General features: G+C 53.4%; 10 non-coding genes across 10 annotated transcripts; 5 read left to right on the plus strand and 5 right to left on the minus strand.

Annotated features, from left to right (window-relative positions):
• The first annotated feature begins 700 nt into the window (after window positions 1-700).
• TRNAF-GAA (transfer RNA phenylalanine (anticodon GAA)) lies at window positions 701-773 on the plus strand. Its single transcript has one exon. It is a non-coding gene; the product is annotated as a tRNA-Phe (tRNA).
• A 1,033-nt stretch (window positions 774-1,806) lies between these two features.
• On the minus strand, window positions 1,807-1,888 carry TRNAS-AGA (transfer RNA serine (anticodon AGA)). Its single transcript has one exon. It is a non-coding gene; the product is annotated as a tRNA-Ser (tRNA).
• A 2,236-nt stretch (window positions 1,889-4,124) lies between these two features.
• Window positions 4,125-4,196, plus strand: TRNAG-UCC (transfer RNA glycine (anticodon UCC)). Its single transcript has one exon. It is a non-coding gene; the product is annotated as a tRNA-Gly (tRNA).
• A 1,842-nt stretch (window positions 4,197-6,038) lies between these two features.
• Window positions 6,039-6,111, minus strand: TRNAR-CCU (transfer RNA arginine (anticodon CCU)). The gene has a single exon. It is a non-coding gene; the product is annotated as a tRNA-Arg (tRNA).
• Window positions 6,112-6,832: 721 nt separating this feature from the next.
• TRNAS-GCU (transfer RNA serine (anticodon GCU)) lies at window positions 6,833-6,914 on the minus strand. The gene has a single exon. It is a non-coding gene; the product is annotated as a tRNA-Ser (tRNA).
• Window positions 6,915-17,490: 10,576 nt separating this feature from the next.
• TRNAQ-CUG (transfer RNA glutamine (anticodon CUG)) lies at window positions 17,491-17,563 on the plus strand. Its single transcript has one exon. It is a non-coding gene; the product is annotated as a tRNA-Arg (tRNA).
• A 1,727-nt stretch (window positions 17,564-19,290) lies between these two features.
• TRNAY-GUA (transfer RNA tyrosine (anticodon GUA)) lies at window positions 19,291-19,380 on the minus strand. The gene is given in 2 exon segments: window positions 19,291-19,326; window positions 19,344-19,380. It is a non-coding gene; the product is annotated as a tRNA-Tyr (tRNA).
• A 1,113-nt stretch (window positions 19,381-20,493) lies between these two features.
• TRNAS-GCU (transfer RNA serine (anticodon GCU)) lies at window positions 20,494-20,575 on the minus strand. The gene has a single exon. It is a non-coding gene; the product is annotated as a tRNA-Ser (tRNA).
• A 2,200-nt stretch (window positions 20,576-22,775) lies between these two features.
• TRNAI-UAU (transfer RNA isoleucine (anticodon UAU)) lies at window positions 22,776-22,869 on the plus strand. Its single transcript has 2 exons — window positions 22,776-22,813; window positions 22,834-22,869. It is a non-coding gene; the product is annotated as a tRNA-Ile (tRNA).
• Window positions 22,870-24,146: 1,277 nt separating this feature from the next.
• On the plus strand, window positions 24,147-24,220 carry TRNAT-CGU (transfer RNA threonine (anticodon CGU)). Its single transcript has one exon. It is a non-coding gene; the product is annotated as a tRNA-Thr (tRNA).
• The last annotated feature ends 3,231 nt before the right edge of the window (window positions 24,221-27,451 follow it).

Genomic DNA, 27,451 nt, shown 5'->3' on the forward strand with positions numbered 1-27,451 from the left:
CCATGTTGGGTGGCTTCATGGGCTGGATCCAGCCCGCTGGCCTGTATTGCCCAGGCCTGGCTTAGAGGGAATCTGGGCTGTGGGGGAGGGGCGCTGTGGACAGGCCAGTCTCGCCTTCCTGGGCAGGGCATGATGACATGCGGCCCAGCTACACAATGTCCCAGACAGAGAATTACAGGCCAGACAGGCCTCTTATTGTTGCATAAATTGCAAGGTTCGTCCCCTGGAGGCCAGTCTAATTTGCCCACAGAAGAGAGTCACACTTTCAGGCTGGGTCCAACTCCATTTTATTGTTTGCAAGCAATGGTCAGCCAAGGAGCTATTGCTCAAAGCAAAGCTGACCCTGGGCGTTGGCTAAGCATCCTTTTTTATACTTTCTTTAACTTTCTTATCCAACTTGGCACGTCTTGATTTGTTACCTTAGCTTCGTGTTGCAGCGTTATTGGTTAGCATATTTCAACTCTATTCCATTCAGTAACAACCACCAGTACAGCTTACTTAAGCAATAGCAATTAGCAAATTTCCCTAACTCAAGTAATACGTGTAATCCAGTCCTTGAGAAATGGGTCTAAACAGCTAGTTCCCCTTTTTACTACAGCTTCTAAAACATGCGCAATTAGATATGTGCTGTTTCAAGCTTAAGTAATGGAAGGGGGAAGAAGCACACATAGTTTTTACTATATTTTACTACATTATCACAGCCAAAGTAGCTCAGTGGGGAGAGCATTAGACTGAAGATCTAAAGGTCCCTGGTTCAATCCCAGGCTTTGGCATGTGCTGATAAGGGCTAATAACTTCAAGTTGATGGGTTTGTTTAAAGCTGTCATCACAAGCTGCCCTGCAGGAGGAAAGTTGAGTTGTAGTGTCACTTGGGGGAAATGTGGTAAAGCCACAAGAAATACTCCCTGTTGGACTGGCTGGCACATGGCACCACATGAGCATGTTGCTGGCACTAATGTGCTCCCCTGGGCCTGAGGAGTGCAAGAGATGGGGGGCCTTCTGAGTGTGGGGCTGTCTGTTGGTTGGACACACACTGGCCCCTCCCTTGCTTTGTAGGACAGGGCCTCCTGCTGTTCCTTGGCTACTCAGTTGTTGGGCTTATCCAAGCAGCAGGAGCTGTGTGTTTACCTGGGGAGCCACAATAAGATCAGAGCTCCCCACATTTCTGCTTGGCTTTGAACTAGGAGCCTTTTGCATTGTGCATATTAAGCAAACAGCAAACCCCATAACCACCACACCACAGAAACATAAACATACTTGTCAGTTCTTGTCAGTTTTTTTCTGTACATAAACTTGGACAAATATTCTGTTACTAATTCTTTGGCTAAGGCCTTGCGGGAAGTTGCAGAGCTAGCGCAGGAAACAAGACTCACGCCCCCCCCCCCCACACAAACAAACACACACACACACACACACACACACACACACACACACACACAATACTTCTCTAGACCTTTGCTCCCAACACAGGCCCGGGGGGGTGACCCACATCACATCCCCAACATTTCTGCCCTTAATAGATGGACCTTTGGGGGCAGCCCCAGACACTCCATCCTCTCACTCAACTCCTATCACACACTGGAGCAGGGCAGCCCTCAGGGGTAGAGCTGAGCCATGGGGTGCTGGGCAGGGGGCAGAGGCTGCAGGAGCTGAGAGTTTCCCTAGAGCTCAGGGACCCACAATGAGGCCCCATGTCCCACGTCTCTCTCTGAAGGCGCAGAAAGGGATTGACTGGGGACAGGGAGAGTGGCTCAGGGGTTGTGCAGCTTGTTGCCCTGGTTAGGGGTGTGGCCAAAACACAGGCCTCGCTGTGAGCAGGATTTGAACCTGCGCAGGGAAACCCTATTGGATTTCTAGTCCAACGCCTTAACCACTCGGCCATCACAGCTCTGAGTGCAGCAGTGCCCCAGGGCCAGGGAAACTGGTAAATAATCCCAGTGCCCAGGCCTGACACCACCTGCCCCACAGAATTCACATGGGAAACCTGGATCCCTGAGCACAGGAGGAGCTTGGGGGCTCATTGCTGGGCCGTGGGGTGAAGCATCAAACCAGCCCCCTCCTGTGGGGCCTGTGAGTGTTGCTGTCCCTGCTGTACAGACAGGGCCATGGAGCCAGGGAGAGATTCACTGAACAGGCCAAGGTCACCCAGCGAGTTAGAGTCAAAATCTGCCCCCACCTTCCTGCCCCTCCCACCCACGTGCTGACTCCCTCGCTGCCAGGGGCTGTTTGCATTGGCCTCTTTTGTTTTCTTTTCTGCTGTGAGACATTGGGACAGTTGGCCAGGGCGTCCCGCAGTTGCCATCTCCCTCTGTGCAGGGGCTGTCCAGAGCCCCGACTAGCAAACGCTGACACTGCTGTTAGGTCCAGACCAGAGGGGAGTGTTTAAGGGTTATTTCAGAAGAAGGGTTTTCTCCCAAAATAACTACATCTAAACACTGTTTTTTATTTCAAAATAAAGTATTTTGAAACAGCACCCAGATGCGATTATGCAAATGTAGCGCAGGATATTTAAATCCCAATTTCATTTACAATTTTGAATGTCTCCATTTGCATCCCTCTCCTGAAGGAGACTGCAAGTGTCGACATGTCCTGGGTGTTGCAACCTCCCAGCACTCACCTGATGTTCCCTCCCCGCTGCCTGAAGACGTTTGGGAGTCCTCCTGCATCTCCTGGTGGTGCAGGTCATCAGTGTTGTCATCCTGAAGCTGCAGCTGCTGCTGCCCATGTGTCTCCATCCCAGACTCCACAACTATCCCTGGAGACAGGGGCTCCCCACACCCCAGGATTCGGTCCAGTTCCTCACAGTATGCACAGTGCTGCGGTGCTTCCCCAGAGCGGGACCTGCCCTCACAGGTCCTCACGTACCCCTCCCGCAATTCGTTGACCTTGGGTCTGACTTGGTCTAGGATTTAGGAGGGGGGAGGTGGCCTTTCTCTGCAAGGCCATCAGCCATTGGGCCATATGTTAGATAATTTCATGGCGGTTAGGTCCATAAAAGGCTATTAGCCAGGGGATAAAATGGTGTCCCTGGCCTCTGTTTGTCAGAGGCTGGAGAGGGATGGCAGGAGACAAATCGCTTGATCATTGTCTTCGGTCCACCCCCTCCGGGGCACCTGGTGCTGGCCATTGTTGGCAGACAGGCTACTGGGCTAGATGGACCTTTGGTCTGACCCAGTACGGCCGTTCTGATGTTCATATGTTCACAAATGTCCACATTCCTCCTCCTGGACTGCCGGGCCTGCAGAGACTCCCCCTCGGATCACAGCTCCAAGAGGGTCTTTATCTCTGGCCCAGACACTGACAGTGCCCAGTGTTTCTGTCCCTTGCTTGGTCCTGTGACCAGGGCTGGATTAAGGCCTGGGCTAGCCGGGCAGCCGCCCTTTATAGCTGCCATCAGGAGCCGCGTGCCTGGCTCTTGGATTGCGGGCTGCAGTAGCTCCCAGCAGCCACCCTGGAGCGGCTGCCCAGGGGGAGGGGACATGCTAACCCCTGCAGCACCGGTCAGCAGCACCTTTCTCCCCATGGGTGCAGGGCCCTGCATGGCCACTGGTGGTAGCCGGGCTGGGTCAGGCACGTGCATCCTGCCACCGCCAGCTCCGCGCATGCGCCCTCCCCCAACCCGGGGCGCAATTGAACTGTCAGCCCGGGGCACCGGAATGGCTCAGTCTGGCCCTGCCTGTGATATGTCCCTGAAGGGGTCTCTGGGGGTTGTGCCTGTGACATGGCTCTCCGGAAGGCAGAAGTGCTCCATCTTAGGCAAATGACCCAGAAACAACACTTTACAGCAGCAAACACGAGAACAGCTCTTGGTCCTCATCCCGGAGCCACACAGAGTATCCAGAAGCCACTTCCCCACCTCTCCCTTGGCTGCTCTAGAGCTTAGCCCAAAGTCTGATAAACTCTACTCTCCCACCCAACAACCTCTGGGACTCCTCTCCTGCCCAGCTCCTCACACCACGGAGAGCGCAGGGCAGCCACTCCCCCAGATTCACCACTTCTGGTCTTTGCCTAATGGCCAAGAAGTTCTGCTTTACCCAAACCACACAGGCACCCTCTCGCCTCTGGCCAGCCTCATGGCAGACGTGGGTTTCCCTAATTTATTTTCCCAGCAGCTTTACAGGCAGGCATTGGTGGTATAGTGGTGAGCATAGCTGCCTTCCAAGCAGTTGACCTGGGTTCGATTCCCAGCCAATGCAGTGTAAGGAGAGAGCATCAAAGCTCCTTGCTGAGCCTTTTCACTTGAACCCTGAAAAAACAGGTCCTGCAGCTGTGAGCTGCCTCTCACAGCTCTTCATCCTCTCCGAGAGCATGCACAGTAAGGCGGTTCCTCCCTCACATACCTCTGCTGCGACTCCTTGACTGTGGCTCTGACTTGGTCTAGGATGCGGGGGTAGGAGGGAGATGACCTTTCTTTGCTAGACCATTGGCCATTTGGCCAAAAATGTCGGCATTCCTCCGCATGGACTGCAGGGCCTGCAGAGACTCCTCCTGGGACTACAGCTCCAAGAGGGACTTTATCTGTGGCCCAGACAATGACGGTGCCTGGCGTTTGCTGCCCTTTGTTTGATTTGATTCCCAGCCAATGCAAGGTGGGAAGGGAACAGGCAGCCTCCTGGGGGAGATCTTATTTAACCCTGAGCAACAGGCACAAGTGGGTCCCACAGCCAAGGGCTCCCTCTCACCGCTTTTCGTGGGGAGCAGCTCAAACAAAACTAATTTGGCTGTTGTGGGGTCTGCATGGGGCTTGTACCTGTGACCTGGGCATTATTAGCATCAAGCGCTAAACAGCTGAGCCAGCAGGCCCAGGAGTAGCCCCACAATAGAGGGAAGAGAAGAGTTTTCTCTCCTATTGGGGAAAGCAGGCCAGGCCAAGGCCCTTTTAGCCACTGGGTCTGTGCAGGCTGGAGCCTCCTACCAGCTCTCTGGCCTGTTTCCTGAAAAGCCTCAGCCTCTTGCCTGTTTCTGCTTCCCTGTCCATAGCAGGCAGCTAAAGGGAGGTAAAACAGTCACCACAGCAAACAACTCTGTGGCCAGCATGGGGCTTGAACACATGACTTTACCATTATCAACATTATCAGCTAGCTGAGCAGAATGCAATTCACAAATGGCCCTTTCAGAAAGGTACCTCGGGCAGCTGAAACCTGTCTCTACAGCTGCCAATGGCTTTTCTCTGACAGGGCCACTAGTGACTCACTGTGACATGGGCTGGTTTATCCAGCTGGTTTGAGGTTTGGTCAAGGTGGCTGGCGGCCGGCATGGCGCACTGAGATCCAGGGCAAAGAGGCAGCCTGAATCTCTTGCTGCCAGCACCTTGCCTCCCAGCTTCTTCCCTGTCAGCAGCAGCCGCAGCCCCTTTCGGCCACTGGGTCAGCCCAGGAAGGGAGGCAGGAATGGGGCCAAGTAGGGAGTCAGGCTGAGGGGGGCAGGCAAAGCTCATCTTGCCTTGCAGGGCCACTGGCAACAGCTTCTCTCTTGTGCGCTGCTGAGGAGAAAAACACCCTGAGCAGGACCATAAAGACCAATTTAAAAGAGAATTTAGACGGGGGCAAAAAGGGGGCAAGAGTCAGAGCCTGGCAGCTTCTGGGACACAGGAGAGGTCTCCCCTGGCCACCCAGGGACAGTTTGAGTCACACACACAGCGGGGGGTGCAGTTCAGCCAGGGACCTTATCCACTCACAGAGCTTCACAGCTTCTCCACCCCCCAAACCCCACCAGGCAAACTGCCCCATGGGCCTCGCCCGCACCATGCTCAGGCCCTGGGGATTTTCTGTCAATTTGCCAGACCAAGTAATTAGCCCCCCCCTGCTCTTGAGTCTCTGCCTCTCATGGGCCTTCTCATCCTCAGACTCCACTTTGTCTCCAGACAGACGCTGCTACAGCCACCTCCATCTGTCTGTCACTGCTGGGCCTTCTAGAGCAAAATGTACCCCTTCATTTTGACTACCTGGGCTTTTAGCACTCAGAGCCACACCTGAATAGCTTCTGTAGAGGCCAAGAGCATCCTTACCAAATCTCTCAAAAAGGTGAAAGGAAACTGTCACCCCAGATGGGACTTGAACCCACAATCCCTGGCTTAGGAGGCCAATACCTTGTCCATTAGGCCACTGGGGCACATAGAAAACACCCCCAGAGACAGAAATTCACCCTCCTAAATGGCCCTTTTTCAACTTTTCACTCCTGATAAAACCCCTTTAAAGAAGCCAGATACACAGGAAGGGCTGATCACACCCCTCTGAAAATCAGCTTTCCATGGGTATCAGTAGCTGGCTCTGAGTCATTGGCCTTCACGTCCTGTCTCCCTCCCAAAACCAGGGAAGTGTCTCCCACCGCTGCAGCCTCCTGAGGCTCTATGGCCCTGTCTGTACAGCAGGGACAGCAACACTCACAGCCCCACAGGAGGGCCCCTGGTCTAGCAATGTGGCCCTCTGAGCAGCCTCTGATGTTCCCTGTTTGTGCCCCAGAACCAGCCCTGAGTGAGGGGGGAAGAGGGGGAGCAGCTCACACATGCCAAGGGCAGGACGTGAGCCTGCAAGGCAGCAGTGACATCACAAGGAACTTTTGCAGCACCTCAGCTCATTGGCTGGGAGGCAGTGACCTCACAGAGCATCCATAACAACAGCCAGGTGGGACAGGCTGCAGGGCTGGGGCATCTCAGAGACCCCCATGGCCTGGCTGCCTGGAATCTCCTTTGTGAGGTTTCCCCTTGAGGGCAGAAGGGATTGAGGGTCCCAGCTGGGAGTGTCTCTGTGGAGATTTCCCCTTTCCCCAGGCTGCAGTGGGAGGGGCTGGAACTGAACCTCTGGGAGAGGCAAAAGCAAAGGTTGCTAACACCCAATGAGGATGGGATTTGAACCCCTGCATGCAGAGCACAATGGATTAGTAGTCCATTGCCTTAACCACTCAGCCACCTCATCTGAGCTTTTGGGGGTAGTTTCAAATCACCTGAAGTCAGCACTTCAGGGAACCTTTCTGCCACTTGCTGGCTGGCCAGGGACACCCAGGGCAGGAAGGTTTTGGCTTTTCACAATGTTCCCTGGGCTGTTGTACAAAGCTCAGTGCTGGTAACAAACCCAAACACCCCCTGGCTACATCTACCCTGCAGACTTCTTGCTCAAGAACTGTTTTGTGCAAGAGTTCTTGTGCAAAAGGTCTTGCGCAACAGTGTCTCTGCACTGCCATGTGCTTTTGCACAAGAGAAGTGCTTTTCTGCAAGAGTGCCCATGGCAGTGTGGACGTTCTCCTGCGCAGGGAAGCTCTGATGGCCATTTTAGCCATAGGGTTTTCTTGAGCAAGAAACTGCTGTTGCCCATCCACACTGCCTCCTTGTGGACGAGTTCTTGCACAAGAGGGCTTATTCCTGGTGGGGAGAGGAATAACTTCTGTGCAAGAAGCCCTGTTGTCTGATGCTGAACTATAAATTTACTTACACAAGAACGTGCCTGCAGTGTAGACACTCTGCAAGTTTTTACACAAGAGCACTTGCTCTTGTTCTAAAAGCCTGCAGTGTAGAGAGAGCCTGAGAGAGACAAGGAAAGGAAGTGGCCAGAAACTCCCCCCGGCAGGCTGGTCCTCAACAGGACGGGCATGTCTACACGGCACCCTCACCTCCAAGTGAGCTGTGCAGTGTGAGCGGCTGCCCGGGACCCCAGGGGAAGGTCTGTGGGGAGTTTCCAAGGCAACAACAACTACAAAGTTTCATAATTTACACTCATGTGACTGTGATTTAGTGATGAGAAATGCAGGGCCCAGGTGCAGGGAGCCGGGTCACATTCTCCTGCCTGAGTCTCAGTCCTGGCTGAAGCCTGGCTACAGAGAGAAGAGGCCAATGCAAACAGCCCCCTGGCAGTGAGGGAGTCAGTACGTGGGTGGGTGGAGCAGGGAGCTGGGGGCAGAGTTGGGCTCTAACTCACTAGGGGTGCATCCCATAGCTCAAAATAATCAATGCGCCTATTTTGAAATAGCTTATTTTGCAGTTTGGTGCTGGCTACACAGCACTTACTTCGAAATAAATCGCTATTCCCAAACCCCTCCCTCCTCCTGCCATGCAGGGACGTCGGAATAGCGAGCCCGTTATAGCTTGAATCAAGGGGCTTGCTTTTAAGATGCATCTGTGTGATATGAGCACCGCGTCCTAGAGCTCCGAGCTAGCCGGCCCACGGGTGTCAGTCTTGCAAGTGGCCCTTTCAGAAAGGAGCTTTGGGCAGCTGCAGGGATGTTGTGGGCTCTGGAACAAGGTGGGTGAGGCAGCAGCGTCTTTGGCAAGCAGGGGGATTATCTCAAGTGGTAGAGCGCTCGCTTAGCATGAGAGAGGCAGTGGCATCAATGCCCCCGTTCTCAAACTACAGCTCAGTTTTTATCCTTTAATTTCAGTGGCCCCCTCCCTCTTCCTACCTCCTCTCCCAAAAGAGACGGACCCCCAGCAATTGCCATGCTGCAAAGCAGAGAATGGAGCTATCAACCCTAACAGCCTGTCAGGCTCTTTGGTGCAATTGAAAGCACATTTGTAAGTTGTAATGGTTAATGTGAGCCCAGCTAGACATTCTAAGGTTGTGGGTTCAAGTCCCACCAAAGTCACTTTAGCTGCTTCCTCATTTCCAGGATGCAGCTTTTACAGACCAGGCAAACCTTAGGCTGACACTGGGGTGGGCTGGCATCCAGGCAATTCCCAGCAGACCCTAGTGAGGGTGGAGGGGAGGGCTGGTTCTTGGGGTTGGGGATGGGGGTTGTTCTGAAAGGCTGCAGGTGCCTTTAGACTATTTTGTCCCTCCCTGTCTCCTACCAGTGCTGAGCAACACTCAGGCTGTGTCTGCACTGCACTGTCCTTCTGGAAAAACCTACGCACATTTCAAAAACAAATTTGTGCAGCTTTTTCTTCTGCTTTTTTTGGAAGAAGCTTTTCCAACATTTGGCCTGTGGACACTGGGCAAGTCACACAAGGGAGGCAGCAGGCAGAGCCGGCCCAATACACCAGCCTCCCAGGGCAGGGAGGCCAAGCCATAAGCCTCCAACAGCTGCCTGGCCTGATTCATCTCCCTTCCCCAGGCTGGCACCAAGGGGCATTATCAGCTGATGTCACCCCTCTGTCACATGGGGAGCTGGGCTCATCCCAGGCACAGGCTGGTCAGCAGCAGCTGCACTTACCTGGGCACTCAGGGGAGCAGCAATAAAAGACAGCCTTGTGCTTCAAACCAGGGATCTTTTGCACATTAGACAAATGGTACAACCACTACACCAGAGAAGCAGATCTCTCTGCTAGAACTTGGCTGGCTGTTCTGTTCCTAGCTCTTTCTAAGACCCTGCTCTGCAGGGGAGGGGAATGCACCTTGTGAACTCTCCACCTCTTGTTCTCATGGAAGACACTAACCCGAGCTGCCAGCTCCTCATTTCCTCACCAGCCCCTTAAGATTTGTAGCTCAAAGCCCAGCTGCCTTTCCCAGTGGGAGCAGAAAATGCTCATGGAAGGGCTCACACATTGTCCCCAATGCACTGGCCTGAGAGACTGAATTCTTGCTGCCCCTGGGTGCACCCAAATACCCCTTCTGCTCCCCAGCTCACACCCCTCATGCCACACTTGGTGCCATGAGAACAAAGCTTCCAAAGGGGTTTGATTTTCCTCCATCTCCCCTTGCTGCGGCACTAAGAGAAATCTTGAACCCGACCCCTTCTCCTGTCCCTGGAGAGATGGAAATGGGGCCGTTCCTTGTGGGGAAAGAAGTGGGTGTGTCAGGAGGGGGATTTGAGCTTAAACCTCCTCACAGACCAGAACCCCCCATTTGGGGCAAGAAAGAGCCCTGTGTCGGGTAATGGAGAACACTTGGCTCCTGTTATGCTGTGATGGGGTGTCAGAAGTTTTGCTAATTGCATCCTTGTTAGCTCAGTTGGTTGAGCAGGAGACTTTTAACTTCTAGGTTGTGGGTTCAAGCTGCAGGCTGGGTGATGCTCTTCTTTAACTCTCAGTCTACAAGAAAATAGATCTCAACTTTCGGCAGGGTTTTAGAAAGAAAAAGTCTAGTCCTGGAGTCCAGATTTAGTAGAACCAGAGAGAGACCCAACTGCAACTTCCATCTTCTGAGGAGAAGGGAAGAGGATTTTCTTCTCCTCGGTTCTAGCCACATCAGCCCTGGGAAGAGAAAAAATAACCCTCCGGCCGCTGATTGTCCCCTGTCAGCTTCTGTAGCTTCACCTCCTTCCACAGCAGCTCCAGCTTTGAGCTACAAATCTCAAGGTGTGGGGGCCTGAAAGTTTTATTCTTTTTATATTTGCATTTTAGGTTTAGTAATGTAGCCATTTAGGTATATATCGCCTCTATTTCCTTGTTTAAAAGTGTAGTGATGAAAATAGTAGAGTTTTGCTATTGTGTCTGTGTTAATGAGACTAGAGGAATAGCAGGTTATTTCGATATTTCGTGCTGTGTAGACACCAAAGCGTTTTCAAAATAAGCTCAAAACGACAACTTCTGTAGCTCAAATTGCGTATCATATTGCAACCCTCTGTCTACGCTGCACCCTAAACTTGAAAACAGATGCTACAGCAGAGCTCTGTCTACACTACAGAGAAAACGCTTTAGCCCAGAGAACACAGCTTCTCTTCCGACGTGCTTTTTGGGCATCCTTTTGTAGCTCATTTTATGAGAAAGAAGGGATGTTCCAAAAAAGGATTTTTTTCCCCCAACATTTGGCTCAGTGTAGACAGGTCAAATGTTGGAAAAGCCTCTTCTGAAAAAAGAAGCAGAAAAAGCCACACAAATCGGGGTTCACAATTTGCATAACTTTTTCCAGAAGAACAGTGTAGTGTAGACATAGCCTGAGTGCTGCACAATACTGGTACAAGACAGGAACAAAATGGTCCAATGGCACCTGCAGCATTTCAAAACAATCCCCACCTTCATCCCCATGTACCAGCCCCTGCCATCAATGGGGACTGCAGGGAACTGTCTGTACTCAAGCACACCCCCGTGTCAGCCTAAGGATTGCCTGTTCTGTAAAAGCTACCCTGGAAATCAGTGAGCAGCTAAAGTGACTATAGTGGGATTTGAACCCACAACCTTTGACCAACTGTCCTGGTTCATAGTGGGCACCCCAACTTAGATAACCAACACACTTGCTATTGCACCACAGATCACAATGGGCTGCTCAATTTGCTCTCTCTCCTCTCTTTGCAGCATGGCAATTGCTGCAGGAAAAGAAAGGGAAGCCAGGTCTGTCTTTTTCAGAGGAGCAGGTAGGAAAAGGGAGGAGCCACTGAAAATGAGGGATAAGGACTGATTTGTATTTGGAGAATGTGGGCATTGATCCCACTGCCTCTTGCATGCTAAGTGAGTGCTCTACCACTTCAACTAATTCCCCTGCTAATGAGCATCGCCCCTGCCTCACCCCCCTCGTTCCAGAGCCCACAATGTTCCTGCAGCTCCCCAAGGCTCCTTTCTTAAAGGGCCACTTGTGAGACTGACACCCGTGGGCCCCTTGTGTCAAACCATAATGGGCTCGCTAAGCCATGGTACCCTCCTCACCAGTGGGCTGTAAAACTGTTCTACTCTATGGTCCCAGACAAGACCTTTGACTCCCAAAGAGCGACCAGTCCCCATTTCCCTCCTGCTTTCCCATCCTGGCGGTGTCTGGCTCCCTGGGCACAGAAGGCTACAGCTCAGTGGGCAGAGGCTCTAACATGCACATCTCCCCCAGCCGCTGGGACTGTAGAGTTGGCCTTGAGGTTGGGCAGGGTTGAGGGAAGGAACAAGTGCAGCAAACATTGATCACCTGGATTGTCAACCCCCTTGGTCTCAGGGTTTAGGTTGGAGTCCCCAGGTGGGGGCCTGGCCTCCTTCGATTTGGTCCCTTCCCGAGGGCACAGAATTAACAAGAGAGAATTCCTTAACCCTGCAGCAATCGGAGTTGGCCAAGGAGTTAGTAACAGAATTTTTCTCCACATTTACGTACAGGAAACAAACTTCTCAGAGCTGTGATGGCCAAGTGGTTAAGGCGTTGGAGTAGAAATTCAATGGGGTTTTCCTGTGTAGGTTCAAATCCTGCTCACAGCGAGGGTATGTGTTTTGGTCACACCCCTTCCTAGGGCAACAAGCTACCCAAGTCCTGAGACACCCTCCCCTTCTGCCCCTGTCAGAGAGATGCCTGGGATGGTGCCGTGTGCTGGGTTCCTGAGGTCTCAGGTAAACTCTTGGCTCCTGCCACCACTGCATGGCTCAGCCCTACTCCTGGGGGCTGCTCTGCTCTGGAGTGTGAGAGGTCGGGGAGTCGAGTCTGGGCCTGTCCCCAAAGGTCCATCCCTGCAGGGGGCAATGCTGGGGATGTGATGTGGGTCACCCCTCCTGCATCACAAAGCCCCTGCCACCTTCCCCGTGTTGGGAGCAAAGGTCTAGAGAAGTAGCGGGGGGAGGGGGTGTCTTATTCCCTGCTCTTGCTCGGCCTTTTCCCCAAAGCATTGGCCAAGAGTTAGTAGCAGAATATTTGTCCAAGTTTAAGTCCAGCAAAACTTAAGTCCTTTACAGGTGTTTCTGTGGTGTAGTGGTTAGCACATTTGTCTAACACACAAAAGGTCCCTGGTTCGGAACACAGGCTGTCCTCTTATTGCACCTCCCCTTGGTGCCCAGGTAAGCGCACCTCCTTCTGCCAGACCTGTGCCTGGGATGAGCCCAACTCCCACGTGACAGAGGGGGGTGATGTCGGCTGAGAATGCCCCTGGGTGCCAGCCTGGGGAAGCCAGATGAGTCAGGCCAGGCACCTGTTGGACGCTTTGCAGGAAGCAGGCCCAGAGATCTGGCAGGAGGAGGCTCCAGCCTGCACAGACCCAGCGGCTAAAAGGGTCTTGTCCTGGCCTTCCTCCCATGGCCTGTTAGCAGCAACTCAGTGGCAAGCGTCTTAGATTAAACAGCTGAAAATCCCTGATTCTATCCAGGCTGTGGCATGTCTGGAAGAGCAGCAGGGGCCTCTCTCTACCTCTTGATGTGCTAGTGCCTGTGACGTCCCCTCATCCATTTCTGCCTGGCCTTGGACACTCATGTTCATCTGATTAGTCCTCATCACTTCCAGCCCTTCCTCAGAGTCACTGCTGCCTTGGCTAAAGGCCCCTGTAGCTGCTAGTCACATGTAGATTTACTGAACACACACACACACACACACACACACACACACACACACACACAGACACACACACCCTTGGTTGTCTGCACCCAGATCAGTCCATGTCACTGGCTCAGGGCTTTCTCTCCTCAGTGCACTGTAGAGAAATCCCTTTTTTGATAACAAGCCTCAGGGAGCCCAGAGCAGAGGGAGCTGGGATTCTAGTCCCCTTGGTCCCCTCAATGCTCATCCTGAATCCTCACTTCTGTATTCTGAGCCCTACCTCACCCATATGCCCCCCAAATCCCTTCCCTGAGCCTCCCACTCTCCTCTGTAATTTCTTACAGGTACTGTTCTATCACAACCCCTCCCACCACTTCCTGCCTTGAGCCTCCCTATGCCCAAGAAGTGGTGCCCAATAGAACAGGCCCTGTAAGAAATGTGTCACTTTCACCCCTGGGAGCAGCTCAGCCATGCAAAGGGGCTGCCTGGGGCCGGACATTAGCCCTGGAGGGCAGGGGTGGGTGTGGCAGTGACATCACAAGGGCCTTTTGCAGCCCCTCAGCTTATTGGCTAAAGGAGGTTGGGAGGTGATGACCTCACAAAGAGTCCATGATAATGGCCAGGTGGGACAGGCTGCAGGGCAGGGGCCATCACAGAGCCCCCCCCCCCATCGCTTTGCTATAGGGAGTCTCCTTGAGATCTGTCCTTGAGGCCAGAGAGAGAATGAGGGTCACAAGCATGAGTGTGAGGAGGAGCCTCGTTGGAGCCTTCTCCTTTCCCACGACTAACTGACCTAGAAGGCAGACGTCCCTGTGGAGAAGGGAAGAGTCACCAAAAGATTTAGTGCTGACAGAGTGGAAGAATTAGCTTGAGTGGTAGAGCGCTCACGTAGCATGCAAGAAGCAGTTGGATCAATATCTGCATTCTCCATTGATGGGGGAGTCCCTGTTTTTCTTTTCCCAGACAGAGCCACCCAGAGGGCCAAGTGACTCCAGTGGCCCCTCCCTCTTCCTACTTGCTCCCCTCAAAAGCCAGTCACGGCTTAGTTCCAAATCTGTAAACCTCATTGCAAGAAGAATAACGCCTCTTCCAAAATAGCTATTTCAAAACACCCGGAGTGTGGATGCTCCACTGCTGCTATTTTGAAATAGCTCCTGCCCAGGGACATTCAAAGTAATTACTCCCTGGTGCTTCCTGAGGCTCTAAAACAAGGTAGCGCATCCACCTTAGGGGAACCTTCCTTGGACTAATTTTGAGGCTTCCCCCTAGAGTGGATATGATGTTTCGAAACAAGCTATTTAATTTTTTTCAATATAGCGGTTTGAAATAAGCGTGCTTTGCAGATGTACCCAGAGGCTACGTCTAGACTGCAGGCTTCTTTCGGAAGAAGCTTTTTTCAGAAGGGAGCTTCAAAAAAAAAAAAAAAACTTCTTCCAGAAGAGAGCGTCCACACTGTAAAAGTGCATTAAAAAAGTGATCTGCTTTTCCGAAAGAGAGAGTCCAGACTGAATGGACGCTCTCCTGCATGTAAGCTGGGATTGCTATGGACGGAATGGCCACCAGGGCACCTGGGCTTTTCCCCCTTTCTTCTTCTTCTGGAAGAACTTTCTTCTCCAACCTCACATGCGTTTTTCCAAAAGAGCTCTTCCGCAAAAAGGCTTCTTCCTTGTAGAATGAGGATCACCAATGCCAGAGAAACCCCTCTGTTCTTTCCATTTTCTTGCAGAAGAAGGGAAAACTGTGTAATGTGGACATACCCTGAGAGCTTAGAGAAGGGGAGGGAGGCAGGAGCAGGGGGAGAAGGCTCCATGACTGTGTGAGAGGGAGGCTCTGCCCTGGCCAGTGGGGAATCGTTGCCTCTGTCAGGGACTCTAGCCCAGATGGCTCAGTTTGTTGTCTGACCGCAAAGAGACAGGCAACACCAGCAAAGTCCAGTCACAAGCTCTTTACTGAAGAGTGCGCACAGCAATAGCGAGCGGCCCGTCTCCAAAGAGAACAGAGCTGCAGGGAAGCCAGGAGCGCAGAGTGTCGGCCGCCAGCCCAGAGTCCCAGGTGCCCTGAGAGCAGCCTCCCTGCAGGTCCCATGGTGCGTGCTCTGTGGCAGCATCACAAGCTGCCTGACAACCAGGGCCAATCCCCCGGTGGGGTCTCTGCCCATGGCCATGCGAGGCTCCTTTGGGGGTGGGGCAGCACAACCTACCCCTGGGGGGCCAAGGCTGGGGTGAGAGGGTTGCAATAAAACAGCATCTGTAAGAAAGCTACGTGTGGGGGTGCAGGCTGGGAGGCTCAGCGCAGTGTGTGGGGATGACAGAGGAGGGACGGGGGCTGGGGACGCAGAACCGGGGTGTGTGTGTGTGGATATGTGTCTGTCTTACTCCCACGTCCCAGACACATAATGTGGCACAAAGACCAGCAACGGTCCCTGCACAAAGTGTGTCCCAGGGATAAGCGTTAGCCCCGGGAACAAGCAGCGCCCTGCAGAGGAGACACCCCTGGAGTGGAGCCAACAAGCCCAGGAGCCACCCAGCTCAGGATCCCCAAGGGCACTGACACAGATTCCCTGGCACAGGAGAATCCCAAGCCTCAGTTCTGCCGGCCAGCGGTTTCCCTCTTCCGCTTCTTGTCAGCTCCCTGCAAAACACCCCACAAGGGTGAGTGGGGATAAACCCAGCTGTGCTGTAGAGCGGCTGTTAGGTGGGGAAAGAGAGGGCCCCCCTCGGCCTCCCTAAGCAACTCACACATGTACAAAAACTGCACTTGAAGCTATCAATACGGGTGTCAGGATCAGCTTGCTTTGTCGACAGAACTGAAAGTGTCTAGACGCTCTATGTCGGCAGAAGTTTTGTCGACAGTATCTGTCGACAAAACTTCCGTCGACAAAACCCTGTAGTCTAGACGTACCCCCACTCTTGACATGCCCTCTTTTTGATAGCTAGAGAAGTGACCTCATTTTCCTGTCTCCCCTGACATTGCAGGTGCACTTGCTCAGCATTTCTCTGAGGCTGCATCTACACAGCAGCGTTCCTTGGGCATAACGGCCATTATTCTGCAATAACAATGGGAGCGTCTACACAGCAATTCCATTCTTCTGACGTCTGTAACGCTCCATCCAGACCAATCGTCTGAGGAGCCAGGAGGTCTCCAGGCTGCAGACAGACAAGCCCACAGGCAAAGACAAAGCAAAGTCCCAGCCACTTCCTGCTCAGCCCAGTAGGGTCTCTGTGTGGCCCCCAGACCTTTTGTTTGCTGTTGTCCAGGCTCGGGGCCCAGTTTCAGCAGCACTCACAGGCCCCACAGGAGGGGGCTGGTTTGATGCTTCACCCCACGGCCCAGCAATGAGCCCCCAAACTCCCCCTGTGCTCTGAGAGCCCCGTTTGCTGTGTGAATTCTGTGGGGCAGGTTATGTCAGGCCTGGGCACAAGGAGGGTTCAGAACCAACCCACAAGTAAGTCCCCGTTCAAGGGGATTGGGCAATGTCCTTTGCCAGCAATGTAAGTCCAGCCATATAAGTGTCCCACTCACATGCCCAAACTTTCTCCGTACCCCACTCACAGTTGCTTCCCTTGCTCAGGGCAGATAAGAGCTCACAGGTGGTTTTCAGAGCTCACCTCCCACTCTTGGGGGTGGATTGGGGATAGGAAGCATCTCACCCACTCCGTTGGCCACTTGCCACTGCTCCTACCAGCCGCCCGCCAGCCGCTCCCTCCAGCCACCCCGTCCATGCTGCTGTGGGTGCCAGTGTCTCACCACACGGTAAAATCAGACCAGAGACAGACACTGTCAGTAAACGCTTCTCTAGGAAACGCTCCTCCGGATGCTGGGCCTCCCTCCCCAGCCCACCAGAGCCGTGTGCCGCTGTCATACACCTGCTCCATGGACATCTTCCCATTGCAGAAAGTGCTCCGAGCCAGACTGTGACTAGCCAGCCTGTCTCTGGGCACCCAGGGGCTACGTCTACACTGCAGGCTTCTTACACAAAACTTGAGGAGCATCTATAATGCACGCGCATTCTTGCACAAGTAAATTTATGGCAAAATGTAGGAAAGGAGGGCTTCTTGCGCAAGAGTTATTCCTCTCCCCATGAGGAATAAGCCCTTTTGTGCAAGAGCTCTTGCACAAGAAGGCAGTATGGATGGGCAACAGGGGTTTCTTGCATGAGAGAGCGTTCACACTGCCATGGATGTTCTTGCACAAAAGCACATGGCAGTGTGGACGCGCTGTTGCACCTAACAGTTCTTGCGCAAAAAGCCTGCAGGGTAGATGTAGCCAGAGGGTGTTTGGGTTTGTTACCAGCACTGAGCTTTCTACAACAGCCCAGGGAACATTGTGAAAAGCCAAAACCTTCCAGCCCTGGGTATCCCTGGCCAGCCAGAAAGAAAGGGAATTTCGGTTTCTGTGTCATCACTCATGTGCCCCAGTGGCCTAATGGACAAGGTATTGGCTTCCGAAGTCAGGGATTGTGGGTTCAAGTCCCATCTGGGGTGACACTTGTCATGTTTCCTAGTGGAGTCTCTTTCTCTTTACCATGTTAGCTGTGCGGGTCCCCTGGCATTGCCATTTTCCCCCAGACAGGACCCTTCCGGAGCAGACACTGACACTGGTGTTAGGCGCAGACAGGAGGAGAGTGTTTGTTAAAAGCTGAGGTGTGCACAGTGAGGTCAGATGCAGGCGCTGGCTTCTCTGTATGCACCTTGGCACCTGTTACCCATCAGTACCTGCCACCTCTCACTCCCCTGCCAGCACCCAGACAGAAGGCCAGTGCACATGGAGCCAGAGACGGTAGCGAGGGAGGCGGCTGCAGCACAATTCCAGGCTTGGGGCACATTGAACAACTTTTTGAACTATTTTTAAAACAAAAAATATGAAAAACTTTAGGCTCCATCTACACTGCAGGCTTCTTGCCCAAGAACTGATTTGTGCAAGAGTTCTTGTGCAAGAGCACATCCACACATCCATGTGCTTTCGCACAACAGGGAGGGAGAGCTGAGTGGTTTGAGTATTAACTTGATAAACCCAGGATTCTGAATTCAATCCTTGAGGGGGCCATTTAGAGATCTGGGGCAAATCTGTCAGGGAGGGTTCTTGTGCTTGCTATGAGGGTAGGGGGCTGGACTATCTGACCTCTCAAAGTCCCTTCCAGCTCTGTGAGGTGGTTTATCTCCTCATAAGGAGCATCTACAGCAGCATAGATGCTCTCTTGTGCAAGAAAGCTCTAATGGCTATTTTAGCCATAGGGGTTTCTGGCACAAGAAATCCCTCTTGCCTGTGCACACTGCCTTCTTGTGCAAGAGGGCTTATTCGTTAGGGGGAGAGGACTAACTCTTGCACAAGAAGCCCTCTTTTCCAATGGTTTACTGTTTTTCTTGCACAAGAATGCACATGCAGGGTAGACACTGTGCTAGTTTTTGCACAAGAACTGCCATTCTTGTGCAAGAAGCCTGCAGCATAGCCAGGCAGTGTGAAAAACCTCACAACAATAAGCCCCAACCCAGGAGGTCCTACTAAGATTTGAACTCAGATTGCAAGATTCAAAGTCCTGCCCCTTACACCATGGGACCAAGACAGGTGACTGTGTGTAGCCATATGGAATACTGAGCTTTCAGCCTGGCCTCTGGACTCCGGGCTTTTCTCCTGCTGCTTCATCCCTCTGGCTACGACTACATGGCACATTTATTTTGGAATAAGCTGGTCTGGAATAGTGATTCCAAAATAGCTTATTTCGAACTAGCACGTCTACACTGCAGGGAAACCTCAGAATAGTCCGAGACAGGCTCCCCAGTGTGGACGAGCTGTCTCGATTTAGAGCCCCAGGAAGAATAACTTAGAATGGCCCTGGGGAGGGGCTAGTTCAAATTAGCAGCAGTGGCGCAGCTACAGACACCTTATTTTGAAATAGCTAATTTGGATTACGTGTTATTCTTCGTAGAATGAGGTTTGCAGAAGTCGGAATAAGCCGTCTGTTACTTCAGAATTATTTCAAACTAACGGAATTGCTGTGTAGACTCTTGCATTGTTATTTTGGAATAACGGCCATTGTTCCGAAAGAACTTTTGTGTTTGTGGATATAACCTGTGCAGCCCAAGAAATGTGATTGGCAGCTCCTCCCCACAATCTTTCTGTCAATTGCAGTAGAGGGCTCTGAAGACACGGACCCAAGGCAACCACCTTGGTTACCTTCTGCTAAGGCCAGGCTGGAGGGAAAAACAATCGCTCCTTCGAGCCGGAGTTGAACCAGCAACCTAAGGATCACTTGCCAAGCACACACTACAGTCCTCCGCTCTGCCAGCTGAGCTATCGAAGGGTGCCTGATTGATGCTGGCTTGTCGAGGTTGTCATTTCTATAAGTCTCGGGGCACGTGCTCCCCCAAGTAGGTGGCATTGCTGATGAGGGGCAGAGGAGCACAGGGACTGTCACAGGTACTTCACATGCAGACGGACCCCTTGAGTGAAACCTGAGCTAGATCCATCCATGTCACAGCAAAAGGAAGAAAGTTGGGTTCTTCTCATGTGTCTTCTTTGTTCCAGAGTCTCTAGTGCTGCGGTCGGGGCAGGTCCACAAAAAAACAAACCACTTCTCACGTGTCTCCTCACGTTTCTTCAGCAGGGGAGGTGGGAGCAGAAAGTGGGAAGGGCGGGCAGGGGAAGGGTGTGTGTGCGGTGGTGGTGGGGGAGGCACAGAGGGGAAATACAGAAGGCCCTTGTGGGGGCACCCAGGGGAGAGTCTCACAGGTGTCCTTGTCTGGAACTCTCCCTCAGGGCCTCTCAGATGCACAAGCCCCCGGAAGGGCCTGCTGGATGGCAGCCGTGTGCTGCTGCTGAAGGGCCTTTTGCGGAAAAGGGATGCAGATTAGACACAGCGCAATTGCAAATGAAGCGGGGATTTAAATCTCCCCCGCTTCCTTTGCATGAACATGGCTGCTGCTTTTTTTCTGGCTCGGGGCTTTGCCAGGAAAAAGCGCCAGTCTAGACGGGATCTTTTGGAAAATAAAACCTTGTCCAAAAGATCCCTTATTCCTAGCAATGTGGCCCCCTGAGCAGCCTCTGATGTTCCCTGCTTGAGCACCAGAACCAGCCCCGAGTGACAGGAGCAGGGAAAGCAGCTCACACATGCCAAGGGGCTGGCCAGGGGCAGGACATGAGCCTGCAAGGCAGCAGTGACCTCACAAGGGCCTTGTGCAGCACCTCAGCTCATTGGCTGGGAGGCAGTGACCTCACAGAGGGACCATGGCAACAGCAGGTGGGACAGGCTGCAGGGCTGGGGCATCTCAGAGACCCCCATGGCCTGGCTGCCTGGAATCTCCTTTGTGAGGTTTCCCCTTGAGGAGATTTCCCCTGGCTGTAGTGGGAGGGGGGTGGGGCAGGCAGGGCTGCCACTAAACCTCTGGGAGAGGCAAGAGAGAAGACTACTAACACCCGATGAGGATGGGATTTGAACCCATGCATGCAGAGCACAATGGATTAGCAGTCCATCGCCTTAACCACTCGGCCACCTCATCTGAGCTGCTGGGCTTTGTTTCAAATCACCTGAAGTCAGCACTTCAGGGAACCTTTGTGCCACTTGCTGACTGGCCAAGGACACCCAGGGCGGGAAGGTTTTGGCTTTTCACAATGTTCCCTGGGCTGTTGTACAAAGCTCAGTGCTGGTAACAAACCCAAACAGCCCCTGGCTACACCTACCCCGCAGGCTTCTTGCGCAAAATCTGTTTTGTGCAAAATGTGTTGCCCAACAGTGTGTCCACACTGCCATGTGCTGTTGCACAAGAGAAGTGCTTTTCTGCAAGCGCGCCTATGGCAGTGTGGACGCTCTCCTGCGCAGGAAAGCTCTGATGGCCATTTTAGATACATGGCTTTCTTGAGCAAGAAACCCTTGTTGCCTATCCACACTGCCACCTTGTTGACGAGTTCTTGCACAAGAGGGCTTATTCCTTGTGGGGAGAGGAATAACTTCTGTGCAAGAAGCCCTGTTGTCTGATGCTGCACTATAAATTTACTTGCGCAAGAACGTCCCTGCAGTGTAGACGCTCTGCAAGTTTTTACCCAAGAGCAGTTGCTCTTGTGCAAAAAGCCTGCAGTGTAGATGTAGCCCTGCTGTATAGACACAGCCTGAGAGAGACAAGGAAAGGAAGTGGCCAGAGCCTCCCCCCAGCAGGCTGGCCCTCAACAGGACGGGCACGTCTACACAGCACCCTCACCTCGAAGTGAGCTGTGCAGTGTGAGCGGCTGCCCGGGACCCCAGGGGAAGGTCTGTGGGGAGTTTCCAAGGCAACAACAACTACAAAGTTTCATAATCTACACTCATGTGACTGTGTGTCACGTTGCTGAATTGGAGGGAAGCAGCCAGATCGCTGCTGCACCCCTAGGTGGGGGTGTTGGCCCCAGAAATTGGTATAGGGGGGAGCCATGTGGGGATTGAATGGGAGATTATTGTTTGTTGATCTTATGTACGCTATTTATGTGAGTGTATAATGTCTATGTGTGTAGGTAGGAATCTGTAATCTGTGTGGAAGCTGAATATTTCTCTGAATGTGGTTGAGCATTGCTATGGACAGGCTGAGTAGTGGAGCCCTGTGGAACAATGGCCCTTGATGGCCCAAAGACACACCTAAAGCAGGAGGGCGGAGACCCAAGAGCTGCCAGCAGAGAGAGGCTGAGGACCAGGTGACCGGCTGAGACCAGAAGAGGCCATGTGGTCGAGGCCATTTTTGTTCTCAGCTCAGCACTTCATCCCAGAGGCAGCACTGCAGGGATTGAAGAGCCCGGAAGACCTGTGGACCCATCCTGATCGTAGGATGTGCAATAAGAACTTTTAAACCAGCAGCTGCAACATCTCTGCTAGAGCCTGCATCGAGGACTGGGAGATTCGGTGCATGTAACGTACTGTACTTTAATAACCTTACTCTCAGGCTTTTCTTTCTTGTAATAATAAACCTTTAGATATAGATTCTAAAGGATTGGCCCAGCGTGATTTGTGGGTAAGGTCCAGAGGGTAAATTGACCAGGGATCTGTGGCTGGTTTCTTGGAACCGGACAGGACTTGTTCGGGGTAGGTGGGATTGGGTGCTAGGACCCCCCAGCTGTGTATAGGCCCGGGGCCATCTGGGGCACGGATATTGCTGGGGTGTCGGAGGGGTTTTGCTCGGGAGGCTTCAGGCAGGCAGCTGAAGCGCTCTGTGGGACTGGTTTGTGGCCTGTGTGGAAAGGTCACCAGTCGGGGGCTGTAAGTAGCCCCGGATTCGAGCAATTCGCCCTGAGCGGACGCCCTCAGCTGTGCCCAGACACAGCCCGGTCAGTCACATCCTGGCTCCCAGCCACACGCCTTGCAACAAAGACCAACGGTCCCTGCACAAAGTTCATTGTGGGAATGAGAGTTGGGGCAGCAGGAAAGGGGCCAACCCCTGAGCCCCATCGAGCAGGTGGGAGAAGATGGGAGTGAATCCTGCTACCTCTCATGTGCAAAGCGAGCACTAACCCAGGTGCAACTCATCTCTCGTGCTCTGGCCTCCAGCAGCTTTGTGCCCCACTAGGGTGGGTTATTTCAGAGACCAGAGAGGAAGAGGGAGGGGTCTCTGGATGTGCGGAGTCCCCCTGGCTCTGCCTGTGAAAAGAAAGAACAAGGGCTCAGCAGAAACTTCAATTCCACTTTGTGCGTCTTGACTTTTTCAATCTAAGGACTTTGAAGAAACACTTCAAATATCTGCTCCAGTGGCGCAATGGGTCAGCGCACAGTACTTATAAGGCAGTACTTGTAGGAGACATGCTGAGGTTGTGAGTTCAAACCTCACCTGGAGCACTCACTTTGAGTCCCTGCTGGGTTGTCCCCTTGCAATGGTTTCCAAACTTTTCGGCATCACTCCCCCCCGCTTTTTGATTTGTGAAAACGCTCATGCCCCCCCTGGAATTTCTTCACACCCTCTCTCCTCCCCGCTCCCCCCCCCCCCCCCGGCTGTCCCCAGAGCCCAGGGCCCGGGAGTCTGGTCAGCAAGTGAGACTCGCCCGTCAGTCCAAGCTGCTCTGTCCTGGCTGCCGTTCCTGCCTGTCCCGTGCCAGCGCCACACGCAGGCCAGTGGGGCAGGACAGGGGGTGTCAGTGGGGCCCTGCTCTCAGTCCGTCCCTCACAGGCCCTGTGGGCTGCTCGAGGGCTGAGCCCGTCGCCCAGGCCTGGCGCGGGGATGGACCATGGGGCACGTTTCCCCCTGTGAGCGTGTGCGGGGGCAGGAGGGAGCCACACGGGCCCGGCTAAAGGTTTTGTGCTGGGGCTGGAGGCTTGAGCCCGAGCTGTCGGCCTCAGCGGGACTTGCTCCTCCCCCCTCTCCTGCCTTGCTGCCTCCTTTGCCCAGCAGCGCTCAGGGGGCAGCCAGGAGAGCCGGCACCAAGGGCAGAGGAGGCCGAGGCACAAGCCCCTCAGAGGGGACAGGCCTGAGGCCTCTGGCTTGCCCAGGCTCACGCCAAGGGGCTTTCTGTGGGGCCGGGCGGGGGAGGGAGGCCAGGCCCAGGCTGGTGGGAGAAGGGGCAGCGCCTGCCAGGGCAGCAAGGGGAGCTGCAGGGAGCGAGATGCGGCGTTTCTGCCTGGATCACTCAAGGGTCCTTCTGCGGGTGAAGCGCCTGTGACACCCCTGTGCTGCTGGGTTCCTCTGCCCCTCCCCTGGGAGGCCGTCCCCTTCGGGGGGCTCTTGGCCTGGCACTCGTCCAAGGGCCACCTGGGCAAAGCAGCCTGCCCCAGGCACCTTCCATAGCTCAGCTGGCAGAGCAGAGGCCTGTAGCTGGTGCTCGGCAAGTGTCCTTAGGCTGCTGATTTGACTCCAGCTGAAAGGAGAGATTCTTCTCCCTCCCCCTGGCTGCAGGCCCGGCCTTAGGACCAGGCGGCTGCCTTGGGTCTGTCCCTTTGGGGCCTGGTGCTACAATTGACAAAAAGGTTTTGGGTTCCAGCTGCCAATCAAATGTCTTGGGCTGCGCAGACCTTGAGTCATGGGAAGAGCTGGAGGGGAATGGGGAACGGCTGCACTTTGGGATGGGAAGGGGGTGTCTGGAACCATAAAGTAGAACAGTTTTAAAGCTGCTTACAAGAAGGGCACCATGGCTTAGTTGGCTAAAGCGCCTGCCTTGTAAGCAGGGGATCCTGGGTTCAATTCCCAGTGGTGCCTTGTTGGCAAGTCAATGGGTCTTTTCTTCCCACCATTCTTCAACATGTACTTGGAGTTGGTTTTACCTTCAGTTGAGCTTGGTGGTGTCCTCACAGTGGGAGTAGGATAGTAGCAAAGAGCAGGAGGTGCCCTAGGGGTTTGATTTAGTGAGGCTTAGCTAGACTTTCTAAATCAAGCTCTGGAAGATGGATTGCAGCAGTGATCTCCACCTGAGTGAAGACATGGCCTAATGGTGCAATTAGTTAGATGCCGACAATAACGGCCCCACTGCTGGTAACTCACAGAGGCTACATCTACACTAAGGCTGTGTCTAGACTGCATCCCTTTTCCATAAAAGGGATGCAAATTAGACACATCGCAATTGCTAATGATGCGGGGATTTAAATACCCCTCGCTTCATTTGCATAAGAATGGCTTCCGCTTTTTTCCAGCTTGGAGCCTTGCCGGATCTTTCAGAAAATAAACCCTTAAAATAAGGATTAAGGGATCTTTTGGAAAAGGTTTTATTTTCCAAAAGATCCACGTCTAGACTGGTGCTTTTTTCCAGCAAAGCTCTGAGCCTGCGTGTTGCACAGCACTGGTAGGAGACATGGAGGGTCTATTGGCACCTGCAGCCTCTCAGAACAACCCCCATCCCAACCCCCAAGTCCTAGCCCTTCCCTCCAACCTTAATGGGGTCTGCTGGGAATTGCCTGGATGCCAGCCCACCCCAGTGTCAGCCTAAGGACTGACTGGTCTGTAAAAGCTGCATCCTGGAAATGAGGAAGCAGCTAAAGTGACTCTGGTGGGACTTGAACTCACAGCCTTTGAATGTCTAGCTGGGCTCACATTAACCACTACAGCTTAGAAGTCCAACATGCTTTCCATTGCACCACACAGCCAGATGGACTGTTGTTGTTGATATCGCCGCTCTCTGCTTTGCAACATGGTAATTGCTGGGGGAAAAGAAAGGGGAGCCAGGTCTGTCTCTTTTGGGAGAGCAGGTAGGAGGATCACTGAGCCCCCAGCAGTGAAAACTAGGAACCAGGACAAAGCTGCAGTTGAAGACCATGAGCATCAATCCCACTACTTTTTGCACACAAAGTAAGGGGTTTCCTATTTGAGCTAACTCCCCTGCATGGGAACACATCCCCTGCTCCACCCATCTTCTTCTAGACCCCACAATGTCTCTGTGGCGGCCTGAGGCTCCTTTCTGAAAGGGCCACTTGTGGGACTGACACCCGTGGGTCGGCTAGCTCGGAGGTTTAGGACGTGGTGCTCAAATCACACTGACGCGTCTTAAGAGCAAGCCCCTTATTTCAAACCATAACGGGCTCGCTATTCCGACGTCCCTGCAAACCTCATGGCAGGAGGAGTGAGGGGCATTTCGGAACAGCGATTTATTTGGAACTAAGTGCTGTGCAGCCAGCGCCAAATTACAAAATAAGCTATTTCAAAATTGACTTGAAATAAGCTACCCAATTGCATCACTTATCTTGAGCTATGGGACGCAACCCTAGTGAGTTAGAGCCCAGCTCTGCCCCCAGCTCCCTGCTCCACCCACGTACTGACTCCCTCACTACCATGGGGCTGTTTGCATTGGCCTCTTCTCTCTGTAGCCAGGCTTCAGCCAGGACTGAGACTCAGGCAGGAGAATGTGACCCGGCTCCCTGCACCTGGACCCTGCATTTCTCATCCCTTCAGAGACACTTGTTAGTGGAGGAATAAATCACAGTCACATGAGTGTAGATTATGAAACTTTGTAGCTGTTGTTGCCTTGGAAACTCCCCACAGACCTTCCCCTGGGGTCCGGGGCAGCCGCTCACATTGCACAGCTCACTTCGAGGTGAGAGTGCTGTGTAGACGCACCCAGCCTATTGAGGACCAGTCTGCCGGGGGGAGGTTCTGGCCACTTCCTTTCCTTGTCTCTCTCAGACTGTGTCTACATTCTAGGGCTACATCTACACTGCAGGCTTTTTGTGCAAGAGCAGATGTTCTTGCGCAAAAACTTGCAGAGCGTCTACAGTGCAGGCACGTTCTTGCACATTTAAATTTATAGTACAGCACCAGAAAACAGGGCTTCTTGTGCAAGAGTTATTCCTCTCCCCACGAGAAAAAAGACCCCTTGCCCAATAACTCATCCACAAAGAGGCAGTGTGGACAGGCAACAGGGGTTTCTTGCTCAAGAAAGCCCTATGGCTAAAATGCCCATCAGAGCTTTCCTGCGCAGGAGAACATCCACACTGCCATGGGCGCTCTTACAGAAAAGCACTTCTCTTGTGCAAAAGCACATGGGAGTGTGGACACACTGTTGTGCAAGACCTTTTGCACAAAACAGTTCTTGAGCAAGAAGTCTGCAGGGTAGATGTAGCCAGCCCCTCTCTCCAGGGAACTGCAGCCCCTCGGACCAGGCAGCTGCTCCCGGCATTCAGGAGGCACCAGGCCAAGAAGGAACCGTCTGACACGGTGCTGCCAGGCAGGGGCCTCACTGCTAGTGACTGTTCCTGTTCCAGGAGCAGAGCGAGTTTTGCCCTGGGCACCGATATTGAGGGAGTGTGCCGCTGTTTGTGTGTGAGCCCCCATGGCACCCATTGGCGCCTGCTGTGGGGTGGAGGGTCCCCTGGTGCCATAGCTCCTCCTGGGGAAGGGTGGAGGGACCCCTGACCCAGTATTTCCTGCTGGGGAGAAGTAGAGGTAGCCCATTCCCTATAGCTCCTGCCAGGAGGGACCCTGACCCCTTATCTCCAGATGCGGTTTCAGTTTTTCCCTGGCGGATGCTCCAGACATGAGGGATGCCAGTGCACTGGCTCAGCCCGGGCCGGCAGTGATGGTTTTATACACAGCAGGGAAATTCCCCGGCTTCTCCCCCTCACAGAGCTGCTGCCTCTCCGGGAGGCGGATGAACTGCGGGTGCGGGACAGCTCCCTGCCAGCAGGGACAGCAGCCAAGGCACCAAATATCGCTGGGTCTGCAGCCAGTGTTGGGAACTGGGCAGGGAACAGGAGGCTTTTGTGTCACACACGTCTCAGGTAGGACGGACCCTCACTGAGCCCAGACTGTGACTGGTCCTAGCCAGGAATGTGTCCGGGGCTAGTTTGTGACACTCTAAGGCCGTGTCTACACTGGGCGTAAGAGCGATGCTGCCGCGGTCGATGTTCCGGGCTCTAGGGAAGACCGGCTGATTAGAACTAAGCTGTGCAGAGTCTTGCAAAGGGAAACACAACTTCTCTGGATATTTGCTGAGTTTTAGAT

Source organism: Pelodiscus sinensis, chromosome 19, assembly GCF_052426305.1.
Source record: "Pelodiscus sinensis isolate ZL-2025 chromosome 19, ASM5242630v1, whole genome shotgun sequence".
NCBI lineage: Eukaryota > Metazoa > Chordata > Testudines > Trionychidae > Pelodiscus > Pelodiscus sinensis.